This window comes from Alexandromys fortis, unplaced genomic scaffold (genome assembly GCF_014885135.2).
Source record: "Alexandromys fortis isolate MF-2015 unplaced genomic scaffold, M_Fortis_MF-2015_v1.1 scaffold_53, whole genome shotgun sequence".
In the NCBI taxonomy this organism is placed as follows: Eukaryota; Metazoa; Chordata; class Mammalia; order Rodentia; family Cricetidae; genus Alexandromys; species Alexandromys fortis.
The window spans coordinates 3,877,707-3,890,820 of record NW_026067939.1 but is presented as its reverse complement, the minus strand read 5'-3'; the positions used below and the strand labels follow the sequence as shown (position 1 = coordinate 3,890,820).

The 13,114-nt window shown below is 45.0% G+C and overlaps 1 protein-coding gene across 2 annotated transcripts in view; it reads left to right on the top strand.

Moving 5' to 3' along the window:
* The first annotated feature begins 9,887 nt into the window (after positions 1-9,887).
* The window catches only part of Veph1 (ventricular zone expressed PH domain containing 1), a 170,173-nt gene continuing 166,946 nt past the window's right edge, over positions 9,888-13,114 (top strand). For both annotated transcript variants that reach the window (XM_050147477.1, XM_050147476.1), the window contains exon 1: positions 9,888-10,143. The gene's annotated coding sequence lies outside the window, so the exon portion shown is untranslated. The remainder of the gene's footprint in view (positions 10,144-13,114) is intronic.

Sequence of the window (13,114 nt, the reverse complement as noted above, 5' to 3'; positions counted from 1 at the left end):
CATCTCCATACATGAACAGGACCTCAGGCCACCTCAGCCACGTGCACTTGATGTACTTGGGACCTGTCTTGTCCCCAATTATCTCAGCCATAGTGTCCACTACAGCATCAAGCAGGAGTGAGTTGTGTAGCTAGAAGGAACAGACCTTCTCGGTCACGGTGGACCTGGGAGTGAGCCAGAGTGGAATGTGGCAGGCACCAGGAAAGGTTTCCCTCCAGGTCTACTTAGATTTTGTGCCCCAGACCATGGAAGAACCCAGAGCCATATGTTAGATGCGTGACTATTTTCAATAATAGCACTCACACGAAACTATACGTGGGTCATGCCCCTGGTTGCAAAGGCAGCCCCCAGCTCCCCACTTCTCAAAGTTTTTCGCCTCGATTCATCTTTGGGTTACAATGTTTGTTCTCCATAGTAACAGACCATTCTCTTTCTTGCCCAGATAATGCTATCTTGAATTTAATTCAGAATATCGTGTGGCCTCTTTAAAAGTAATTTTACTACATGTGGGGGGTTTCCTCAAGATAATGCTGCCTAATGTATTCTAATGACCTTTGCATATATTAAAGGAGTCGATCTAAATGAATTTTCCATGACTTGCTCTTTTCACTCAGCATTATGATTTTAATATTAACATAAGTTAATGTGTATCCCTAGCCAGTTTGTGTCAGAGTCACTGTATGAACCACATCCGGTTCATAAAATACCCAACTGCTAAGTCAGTGCCCTGGAATGTTGGGGAGGGCTCCTAAAGGTGGGACTAGGTAGGGTGCTCTGAACCCTAGAAGAGTCCAAATTCAGGCAGTCGGTCCTTTCTTTACTCAAGGTAGCTCCTGGCTTTGGCACCATGGGTGCTGGCTGGAAAAGGGTGTAAATTCCATTTCAAATACCAGGTGCCACAAAGAGTTTAGGTTAGTTATTTAATTGGCTGCAAGGCCGGAAGAGCTACGAAATGTTTGCTTCGCCTTGATGGCCAGTATCCATGCTGACACAGTGTTCTCCTCTTCCACCGGACTCCTCTGTTGGCTGCAGGACCGGGGTGGCAGGTGCTAGGATATTTGGTTTCCTTCCCTGTGCTGTTGTCTCCTCTCTGGATGTCACAAGGTTTCCACTCTTCTCCCCCCAGTCTTCTCTGGAATCACCCATCTTCATGCTCAGCTGCACCCCCTGTTGCTGTAGGTCTTCTTGGAGGAGCAGGCGAGTGTGGCTGCCTCCCTTAGCATCTTGAAGAGCTTTTGATTGCAGTTTTTCTTCCTATTGACCCAAGGAGAGAGCTGTGCACTCTTTTATCCCTGATGTTGGTCATTTGTGGCTTATGTCTGATTTTCCAAACTGCCTAGAAACTTTTTCCTAGCAAAAGTAAATCCTTTTGACTCCAGAGAGCAAGTGAAAGATGCAGTGTCTGCCTTCTAAAGTTTGTGTTTGTGTATGCACATGTGTGTGCACGTGCATGTATGGAAGCCGGAGGTCAACCTCAAGCGTTGTCTACCTTATTCCTGAGACACTGTCTCCTATTTGTCCCTGGACTCACTGTTGATGGGAGCTGCTTGGCCAGTCACACCAGGATTCTGTCACCACCTCCCTAGTTCTGCGGTTACAACTGTGCTCCATCTCAGCTGGCTTTTTCCACAGGTTGTAGGAAACTAGCCCACAGCAAGCACCAATGTAAAGCAAAGTCTGCGTTTCAGAAGGAGCGGCGAGAAAAGCAGAGGCAGAGGGGGAGAGGGAGAGGGGGAAGGGGAGGAGGAGAGAAAGAAGGAAAGAGAAAAAAAGAGAAGAGGGAGGGAGGGTGGGTGAAGGGAAGAGAGAAAGAGAGAGAGGGAGGGAGAAAAAGAGGGAGGAAGGGAGAGAGAGAGAGAGAGAGAGAGAGAGAGAGAGAGAGAGAGAGAAAATGAGAGTGGTATGTATGGTAACTATTCACCTGCCATAAACCAGAAGCAGAAAATCCAGGCTAACACCTGAGCAGAGCAGGCAGAACCCTCAAAGACCCCCCACTAGAGGCCCTATTCAGCACCACCTCCTACAGGCTCCAAGGCCTTCAAAACAGTGCCACCAGCTGGGAACCAAGCTGCCCAAGTGCAGAAAGGTTGTGGCCACCTTCCAGATTAAAAGCCAAAGCAGGAGCAAATCAATGGCCCTCGAGGGGAAGTCTCCTGAGACGGAGGCGGCAGCAAGGGCAGAGGCCTCTTGGGAACATGGACAACATTCGTACGCTTTAGCATAGCCAGAGCAGGACTAGCAAAAGCAAGAGCCATAGGAGATGGCGATGGTGTGGTGAAGGGGAAACTGCAGCAGACACGATTTTATAGATCACTGAATGGACCTCGGGCATGTGGGTGGGCATGTGTGGAGGCTGGAGGTCAGCCTCAGGTGTTGCCATGGCAGGGGAAGTCAGTTGTACATGATAATTTAATAGGATCATTCAGAAGCACCCAGGCGCGTCAACCCTTCGACATTGCAACACAACTTTTCACCTATAATTCATGCTTGAGAATCATGTCATTGAGTTTAAAAAAAAACTGTAGGGAATGGAGAAATGGCTCAGCTACTAAGAACATTTGCTGTTCTTGCAGAGGACCCATCTTTGGTTCCCAGGACCCACAATGAGAAGCTTACAATCACCTGCAAACCTAGAAACTAGCTCCTAGAAACCTCACACTTTCTATGGCCTCCCCAGGTATTGTGTGTATTCATGCACAGAAATATATACACACCCACAACTTCCTCATTCAAAATAAACCTCTTAGAAGTCACAAAGCAAAATGCTTTGAGTGAGCTTACTATTGTTCACTGGGCTGCAATGTGAATATTGGATATGACTGCAAATAGCCTTGGCAGCATGTGGTTACTGAGGATCCTGCAAGAGAATGATCGAGTGTGTTGGCTGAGCTGAGTTCACACCTAGAAACAGTGCTGGAGAATTCTTTCCAGGTTGGGAAGAATTCTTCCTGGGTGTCTATAGGAATGAATGCCCTTGATTTCTTGTTATCTTTTGATGAGACCACCCTTAGCTCCTAGAGACCACTCCTAGTTCCTTGTACAATGTGCTTTTCCACGGGGACACTTGTGTCTCTGGACCAGAAAGGATGACTTTGAGACTGGGTCTGGCAGCATGATGGTGTCTCGGATAAAAAGGGAGCCATGGGAATAATGTTCTAACCTCCTGATAATACTCTCTGTGTTAGAAGCAAGTCACAGTCTCCACTGTACTCTACTATCCCTAGAGCATGCAGACTAACCAACGCATCTCTGAGCATCACTTTAGGAACTATCAGTCCTAGATCATAAGAAATATTAAGCATCTAAGATAGAAAGTCCTTGTGAAAAACCCTGTCTCGAAATGCCAGCGGGGCAAGAATAGAGAGGAATATAGGGTGGCCCGCTGCTTCCCTATCTGATTGCCTGAACAGGCTTTTCACACAGAGGAAAACGACTTAAAGTGAGTGAGTCTTCTCCAGATAGTAAATGGTATTGCCTTTGCCAACATATATCTATTTTTATTAATTAGATATTTTTCATTTATTTTTACATACTGACCACAGTTTCCCCTCCCTCCTCTCCTTCTGCCCCCCCCCCCAAAGAGTAAAATTATACCTAGACAATATTCACTCGGGAATTCTCAATGCTTATATGTACCTCACCAACCTAAGGTTAACTTAGCATTTACCTGATTTTGTTGGTTTGCTTGTTTTTGTTTGGTTGGGTCTGGAGCTTTTGTTTTGTTTATCTTTTTGTTTTTTTTTTTTTGTTGTTGTTGTTGTTTTTATTTTAGTGGTTTGCTGTAAAGGAAATATCTTCTTGCTTTATGGTTTAGAGATAATGTTTTTGTCTGTTTTCAAGTTATACAAGAGTAGAGGGAAAAGCAGAGACATAGCAAACTCTGTAAACCCAAACCAATTGCTAAAAAAACGTGCAAGGAAGACTCATGATTAGATTCGTTTGGGTTCACACCAGGCACTGGCATCCGAGTCTGGAAGGTTCCATGGAAGTATTAAAGAAGTGAACACGTTGAGGAAAAGCTGAATGGCTGCATTCGTTTCAAAGCCTTTTCTCTCCGAAAGATTGTCAATGAAGGGCCATGGCTGTCATCAAGGGACATGTTGTCCCAAATGTGTCCTGGTGAACCTATGGGTCTACTAATGCTCAGCATGTGTCCTCTCAAGAGTCTGCCTGCAAACCCAGCCAGGATGACTCTGTCAGGCAGACTCCCCCCCCCCCAACCCCCAATGGAAACAGCAGAAAAGCTAAGCCCAAATCACTATCTGACAAGAGCAATATGACTTAGTATCTTCTTGTCATCAAAACCCGCAACAAAGATAATTCCCGCTGAGATCAAACACTTACCTTCGTTCTCTGAATGACTCAGAAGAGTCTATATGTCTTCCCAAAATTAGTCACTGTGATCAGGGCAATGTGGTTGTCGAGATCAAAAGGCTATCTTGTGTATGGGCATCAACTCCACGCCGAGTATATGGTTTCCCAAGGGAAGACCGAATGCGATTTTGACTAGGCTAATGGGAAAAAGTCATCCACACTCAGTGTGGCTTTTGTATACATGGCAGGATAACTGTCAATGACAAATACATACAATATCTTTGGTTGTGTATCTTACACATCACTTTCCTCCTCTGCTCTGCCCCAGTGGGCTCACCCTAGCTGGCTGAAAGCTCTAGAAAGATGCAGAAATATTCTATGTAGGCAAACCAAACCACAGATCAATAGAGAAAGCCCTTTTCATACCTTTCAGGAGGGAGAGGAGCCTCCACATGTACCAGTCCTCTGGGCACAACCAATTAATTTATGCATTAGAGGTTTTGAAGTGCATTCTCCTTAAAAGAGAGCGATCTACAGAGACATGGGGCAGCTTGCAAGGAATCCCCTACGCAGTAAGCCTGAGCGACAGCTCCGTATTTGGAAGGTAAAGAAAATGAGCTAGCAGTTTCAATGGACACAAGAAAAAGCCCCCACTGGCTGAGAGAAATCCCTAGGGCGAGGAGGGATGCTCCAGCCAGTTGCTCAGTGCTTCACTAGCAAGGCTGATAATGGGGCGGGATGGCTGCTCCTTCGGACGCATTGTGCCTGCTATGTGGTATTTTCCCCCTGTGATCCTTGGCTAAATACCATCTCATTGCACGCGACCCCCATCTCTCCCCACCCCTTTCCCCTATGTCATTATGAAAGCCCCACATCTGATATTAATCTAAAACTTCCTTGATTCTTTAAAGTGAGTTATTCATTAACAAAACCTAAAGGACTGGTTGGTAGCAAATCCAATTCTTTCACACTCCAAACGCGCTCCGAGAAGCGGCTGTAAATCTACCAAAGGCATAAGGGAAGCTTTGTGTGGATGGTTAGATCTCAACAGAAGTTCAGAAAAGGGAGAAAAGTTACTCATTCGCCGGATACCACTCGGTGAGTCCCTGGGAGGGACTCTAGTGCAGAGTCAGTTTGACAAGCACACAGGGAGGTGCCAACAGCCACCGACAGGACAGGCAGGCACTTCGGGGCTGCCTCTGAACGTGGTCCTGGGTCCCAGCTGAAGTGCTCTAAGGATCGAGCCTTTGCCTTCTGTTGCCCGCACCTGCCAGGGTCCTGTGTTAGGAGGTATGCCTGTCTTCTCGCCTGTCCTTTTGTTCGGCAGAAACAAAAGCTAACCAAAGCAAAGGCCAGAAACTGCAGGGAGGCAGGAACCGAGGGGCTGGGGAAGCAGGGCAGAGAGAAACTTCCAAGGGCTGGCTGGCTACGCAGACAAAGTGCAGTTAGGAGTTCTGTGTGTGCACGTTTTAATCTTTAGGGTATGAATATCCACTTTTCTGTGGGTGATTAAAACATGTCTCTAAGCGCCTAGGGCCAGGGAACCGCTAGATTCCTAGTGTGCACATTCTGTTTTACTCCTTAGTAAAACATAGCTATGGTCTCCTTGCCACACATCCATACCTTAGAGAGCCGTTTGCAGTGAGCAGAGGAACCGTCCCTGCTATTAGTTTTGCAGAAAGCTAAGAAGCATCATTCCAGTCAGTAGGTTGGACACTCATGGTTACTGTTCATCATTGCTGTGTGTGTATCTTACAAATCATGATCTAATCTAACCACTTCTTTGTTCTTTCAAATGCACGTTTAAATCAGCATAATGACCAACAATTTGCTTCCATGTAATCCATTTTTTAAATATTGTAAAGACAGGAAATTATTTGTTCAGCAGCTATAATACTGGGAATCTAAATGAAACAATCATATGTTCAACGCTGAGTGTTCCTCATGGTTTGAGAATTTGGACATGCTTCCTAGAAAAAATAAACCAAGCAGAATTTGAATTCGGATTTTTAAAACCAAGATATATGTTGTTCTAGGGAAAATATGACCTGCCAAGTCAGAAGCTCCAGGTGAAAATTGATACACTATGAAACCATCCTGAACAACCACGATGTTTTAGACTTTAAAATGATTGCCTCTCATTGCCCATAAAAGGAGACGTTTCTTCTCCACTTGTGTTCAAAACTTGCAATCTGTATTTAAAATGACATGCTTGATCTTTTGTCTAAAAAGATGACAAAACTTACATATGTATGTTCTTATAATATGCTAGCTACAAATTCGGACTTACAAATTTTGGCAAAAAATCCTGAAGTCCGGTTCTCTTAGAGCTGTTTGGGATAAGCTAGCATTGGAGGCTTCTGGTACAAGTGAAATGCAGCCACGGGCCACAGCAAAGGGACCCAGAGCTGCCCAGGGAACAATAGCCATCTGTGGGAAGGGCTGAAATATATTCTGGCGATTCCCATGGGAACGCCTGCAGACTTTTCACACTGTGTGGAAAAGATGTTCCCTCAAAAGAATCTTTAATCCTTTCTTTCAAGAGAGAAATCTATCTGGGAAATTTATTCAAAGTTTCTTAGCATCCAAATGGGCCCAAGTGAGTCAGTAGGCATTTTAAAATCAGGTAAATGAAAATGTTTTGAGGCAGAATCCTGTTGTTCATAATATAAACCTTGCTGTTCCAGAATTTTCTGAAATAGGAAATCAGGCCTTTTCTAACCTGAGTTGTAAGGTGGAAGCTTGAATTCCTCGGAACAAATCAGGTTCTGAGCATTACAGTTATCTAAATCGTCCCCTAAAGAGCTTTCTGTGTTTGGCAGACACTGTCCCAGTAGTAGAGAGACTGAGTCCTGTGGTTTCTTTCATACAGCAGAACCTACAGACCCGTGAGCGGGTAAATTATTAATGTATTTATAAGTGAACAATAAGTATAGGTCACCTTGAAAAGTCACCAAGAATGTACCTGGCTCTCTGGAACGGCATTCCCTTCTGCCTGGTGAAAAACAGAGTACATATTATACTAATATGAAAAACACAGGTGTTCAGGTTATCCAGCCATTAAAAAATCTAAAATACATTGCACCGTAGTCTGTCTCTGGTCTGTAAACTAAACCACTGTTATTATTAAGCCATGGTGGAGGTAAGAAGTCTACAGTATGGCTACTTCTCCAAGAAATAAGAATTGCCCTCAAATCCACATGGATCCAGTTAAGTTAGTAACATCATCCTGAAAACAAAATAAGAAACTTCCAGTTAAGTTAGTAAAATTTGTATGATACAAATGGATTATATCCAGATTTAAGACTGGGAGAAAGTACAACTAAATATATAATTAGAAATATATATATATATATATATAGAAAATAACAGCAACAAAAACCCTAAGTATCTTTACACTAAGAACTGAATTTAGTTAATAGTATCATTTGCTATTTAAAAGGTATGCCGTCATAAGGAGTTAATGGGAAAATATCTATAAGAATAAAAATGCCCAAGATCTGGAGGGATAAAGTTTTAATTCACCTACTCAGGGGCTGAGGCAGAGAGATCACAAATTCAAGACCAACCTGGCTACAGTGAGTTCAAAGCCAAGCTGGGCAATTTAGTGAGAGCCTGTCCCAAAATAAAAAGTAAAAAGAAGGCTGATGATATAGCTCAATGAATGGTACAGTGCTGGCCTGACCCACATGAGGCTTTAGGTTTCATTTCCAGTACAGGAGAAACAGAAGAATACTCGGAAAGACAATTTTGACGCCACTTTCGTTTTATACAGCATCAAAGAGGCTAATTCACTGCCCAAGTCTGCACTGCAGCACGGCATAGCTGAGATTGAAGATGGGGTGTCTCTGGGTCCCCACACTCATATGACTGCCTCTCTTGCTGGTGTCTATGGGACGTCAAGTTCCAAACCCTATATGCTGCACACATTTAAGAACACTGAAAAAATTTAAGGATTTCAAAATCAGCAATCAGGAGAGTGAAGTCTATAGGACTCTACTCGAGTCCACCCCATTGGGGTACTTTGCAATCATCTTCTAAACTGGAAAATTACTAAGAAAGGATACACTTTGGGGACAAGGGCTGGCATCTCCATTTTATCAAGGAACGCTTCATGTGGACAGTTCTGCCCATGAGGACAGTGAGAAAATATGATCGTGGGATTCTCCTCTGTGTGCTGTGAATATGTTTTATTACCATTGGTTAATAAAGGAGCTGTTTCAGCTGGTGCCTTAGCAGAGCAAAGCCAGGAGAGAAATCTGAACAGAGATATATATAGAGGGAGAGGAGGTGGAGTCAGGGGGATGCCATGTAGCTGGACTGATGCCCAGACCCTTTACCAGTAAGCCACAACCTTGTAGCGATATGCAGATTAATAGAAATGGGCTAATTCAAGATGTAAGTGCTAGCTAGAAATACTCCTGAGTCATTGGCCAAGCACTGTTGTTATTAATATAGCTTCTGTGTGGTCTGGGGGTGGCCAAGAAAACAAACGAACAGTCTCTGCTTATAGAATGCCAAGTGTCTAGTGCGATTTATGGCACTATTCTCTCAGAATGTTATTTGTAGCCCCTGACCTCCCTTTATGGGAAGCTGTGTCTATATCTTTGTCATCCTGAAGATAGGCTTACCTGCAGGAGAGCCACCTTCATGATCCCACCGGAGGTGGATTAAAAGAATACAGTTCTTTTTTAGTTTTTAATGTGTGCCCAGCTGTTTAAACAATCCAGAGGCTGGGTATAGTGCTCACATATTTAATCCCAGCACTAAGATGGCAGAGGCAGACTCTGTGAGTACAAGGCCAAGCTGGACTACATAAGAAGTCTGGTCTAGGCCAGCCAAGGCTTAGATCACACACACACACACACACACACACACACACACACACACACACACACACACACGAGAGTTTAGGATGTCAACAGATTAAGCAAGATAAACGTTTTCCTGGCTCTTGTAGCAATACTTAAAAATACACCGTAATATTTTATCCATGTAGATCAGGGGTTCTCAACCTGTGGGTGTCGACCCACTTGGGGGTCAAATGACCTTTTCACAGGGGTCACATTATCAGATATCCTGCACATTAGATATTTACATTATGACTCATAACAGTAGCAAAATTATGGTTATGAAGTAGCAACGAGAATAGTTTTGTGGTTGGGGGTCACCACAGTAGGAGGAACTATATTAAAGGGTAGAAGCATTAGGAAGGTTGAGAACCGCTGATGTAGATGATCACGAAGAACTTTGCAGAGTGGAAAATGAAGGTTTCGGGGAGCGAGCTTGTTCAGTCCGCTAGCTACTCCCTACATCCTTAAACTTGCTAGAGGACGGACGAGAAGGCCATTTCTCCCAGGCAGTGACTCTACCCAGACAAGGCTGGATGTTCTGAACTCGCGTGTCTCACTGGGGAGGTGTTTTGAAACTCGTGTGTTCCGCTGGGGCACGGCCAACCCATCACCTGCTCCAACCTGGCCTACCTACCAGACCGGCTTCCTGCGTGGCTTCCCCACCCCCACCCAATCTCGGAAGGGAAGTGTAGATTTCCACGAACACAGGGCGTTCTGTCTTCTCGGTCGGCCACGGCTCGCCCTTCCTGGAGCTGCCTTTGTACTTGGAGGTAGCTTGCTCTGCGAGCCAGTCACCTGACCCGTCCCGGGAGCAGCCGGTGGCTTCCGCCACATTCCTAGAATTCTTCCTCGCGGCTCCGGTGGGTGGACAGCTGCGGGTTCTCTGAGCTGTGCTGACGCCGACTGTCCGCCTCCCGCCCCGGCTAGAAGCTTTCGGCCAGTGACAGCAAGTGAGCCCGGGAGGAGTAGCTCGCAGGTAAACTGAGTTTGCGGGGACAGCTGCGACTCCTGAAATGGGCCGCTCCACGCGGAATCACTCTTCTTTTTGTCGCGCCTGTTTTTTTTTTTTTTTTTTTTTTTTTTTTTTTTTTTTTTTTTTTTTTTTTTTTTTTTTTTTTTTTTTTTTTTTTTTTTTTTAGGAAAGTTAACTTGTCAACCAACTGGTACCTCCTTAAAAACAAACAAATTTAAAACTAAGGAAAGAGCATAGGTCCCAAGATAGGTTCCCTAACCCATCGAGGGGAGCAAATGGAGAGAAATGAAAAACGCTGAGTTAAAAAGACAGTTTATAAAACAGATCTCTTCTTGATTTTGCGTAGCCTCAGGAACGGCATTTAAAGAAATGAATGGGTCCTGCTCTATACCCACCTGCAAGGCTAGTGGGCATACCGAGAAGTGCCTAGGCGAGAGCTTAGCGCACAGAAGGGACTTGAGTATGCACACAGATGCACACGCATGTTTCATGTGTGCACATATGTGCCTACCGTGCATGTACATATATGCATATATCTGCTCCACAGTACTACAGTTTCTAGAAAGGTAAGTCGTACAGATGAGGCAGATTTGACCAGGCTCAGGCCAGGGGTTCAGCTTAGGTTACAAAATAAACAAGCAGGAGAAACCAGACATCTAAGCAAAACATTGACCAGAAAATAAATAAATGCTTTGCCAAATCCTAATTCAGGAGGAAAAAAAAAACCTTCAGTGAAGGGATGAGGAGGCAGTTCAGTCATAATTAGCAAGTATGGTAATGCAACCAGAGTGGAACACTCCTTCCTTTGTGACGGGAATGGGAAGCAGCTCCAACTATGGGTGCTGTCTGTGACTCTATGTGTGGTATCTATGACTGACTTCCAAAGGTCCCGGGAGGGCTTTGTGCCTGGAGACCTCCAGATTTCTGTCCTAGCTCCGCAGCTGTTCTTTGGGCACCCGAGCTGCTGCTCATCCTGATCTCTTAGTGTTAGGTTTTCATCGCGCGGCTTCTCCTAATCACGTGACTCAAAACTTGAGAAACACTCGGAATAACGCTCGAACACGGTTGTGTAGGGAGAAAGGCGGGGGTTTTATTTCTTGCCTATTGTGTCTGACACCCTTTATCAAAAGACAGGCAAAGGAGGGAGTATTAGATCACCGTTCTATGTAATGCGAGAGCTTTCAAGTTGAAGACCCATACACTCAGAGTGAACTGTTTGTTTTTTCAAACTTAAGTTCGGTGATGCGTAAAGAGTCACATGGAAGTCTGACAGGACAGAAAGGGCCTGATATAACGCTAACAGGCTGACTGGGGAAGCCCAGCAAGGGCTTTCTTCTCTTCAGAGCTTTCCTCGCTCCTCTGTGTAGCATGCCTTCTTGGTTACAGGACACAGAAAGTCTTACCATCAGGAAAGCTATGGTAGAGAACGCCAGACCTAGTGCCAACACAGGAAAGCAAGAGGAGACTAGAGTGTTGTTCCTTGCCTTGGGGGTTTGTGTTGCGGAAAGGGGTTCTAGTTTTGGTTATCTACCCTAGAGAAGAGAGATTCTAGTTTCTGTGCCTTGTTTTTTCGTGGGAAGGGGGTGGAGAAAAGGAATCAAGGAGGACACAAAGTCATGGTGAAACTTTACTCCAGGCAGCCTCTAGAGCCTTCATTTTGGGGTATTATTTTCTTAATCCCAATAGTCTTCTTTAACAAAGGGATGTTTTACACATCATCACCGTTGATCTTTAATACAGCCTGATAGAATAGTCCCCATTTTACAGATGACACACGGAAAAGATGACCATGCACCCGTGGTCCTACAGCAGCCTAGCCAAGAATCCCATCCTCACATAAAAAAGCATCCCTGGCTCTGAGATTAGCACATGCATGTTGAGTGAAATCTGTAAATATCTTGGTACCCGAAATGATACTGCTCAAATGCCATTTCCTCTACCGAGCTTTTAGTATCATCTGCTAACGGAGGCCTGCCTTTGACCCCCTCACTCTTTCTGGCAGAGGCTTTCTCTAGATCGTCTCCACAGAGCAGACTATTTTGGTCCACCGCCATTTTAAGGAGGAAGGGCCTCTTTCAGCTTACAGCTCCAGGGGATACAGTCAATCATGGTTGAGAAAGTACGGCATCGGGAGCAGGGGGGGGGGGGGCAGCTGGTCACGTGGCATTTAGAGACAGGAAACAGGAAGCAGGATTATGCTCTGCTCACTTGCCCCGTTGTATTCAGTCTGGAACCCCAGCTCAAGGACTGGGGCCACCCAGATAGAAAATGGGTTGTCTCACCTTGACTGACCTAGTCTGGATAATTCCTCAAAGAGGTACCCAGAGATTAGTTTCCGCAGTGGATTTCAGTCCCCTCAACTTGGTAATCAGTACAAACATCATGGTACTCAAAATGTTTTCACATGAAGGGGACTTAAGAAGAGTAGATCAAGTTGGAAGCACACCTGTGAGGCTCCAGGGCAGGCATCGTGTAGAGTGTGATGGAACTCAGGGAACAAGCACCCTGGGTGTACTTCTGCCCCCTTACAGATCCCATCTCTGATGTGTCTGTGGCAGCCCAGGCTCTCTGTGATGTGCAGACATTGTCCTGTGTCTAGAGGAAAAACTTATTTCTATCTGTAATGGATTAAGTAAAAATGCATGCCTTGGTGGATGGGGAAGGGAGTGGGCATGGCTTGTCTCTTAAAGGGACAGAGCAGACCATTACACTATCCCGTCTATGTTTCTGGCTATTATTTTGTGGAGATTATCTCTTGATGTATCTGCAACTGGAAAAAGAATATGTTAAAAACAGAACTAACCTTTTAAGATATTCCAGGTCACCATTCCTCATTTTTCCAGGAGGCATACTATCTTGGGATACAGTCACTCTGCCCTTCCCCTCCCCATCAAAGTTTCCCCACCACTCCTCCTTATAAATTCCAGAGCTCCTCTTTCTTCTGATTGTCCTGCTCCCGGGCTCTTGTGAACCC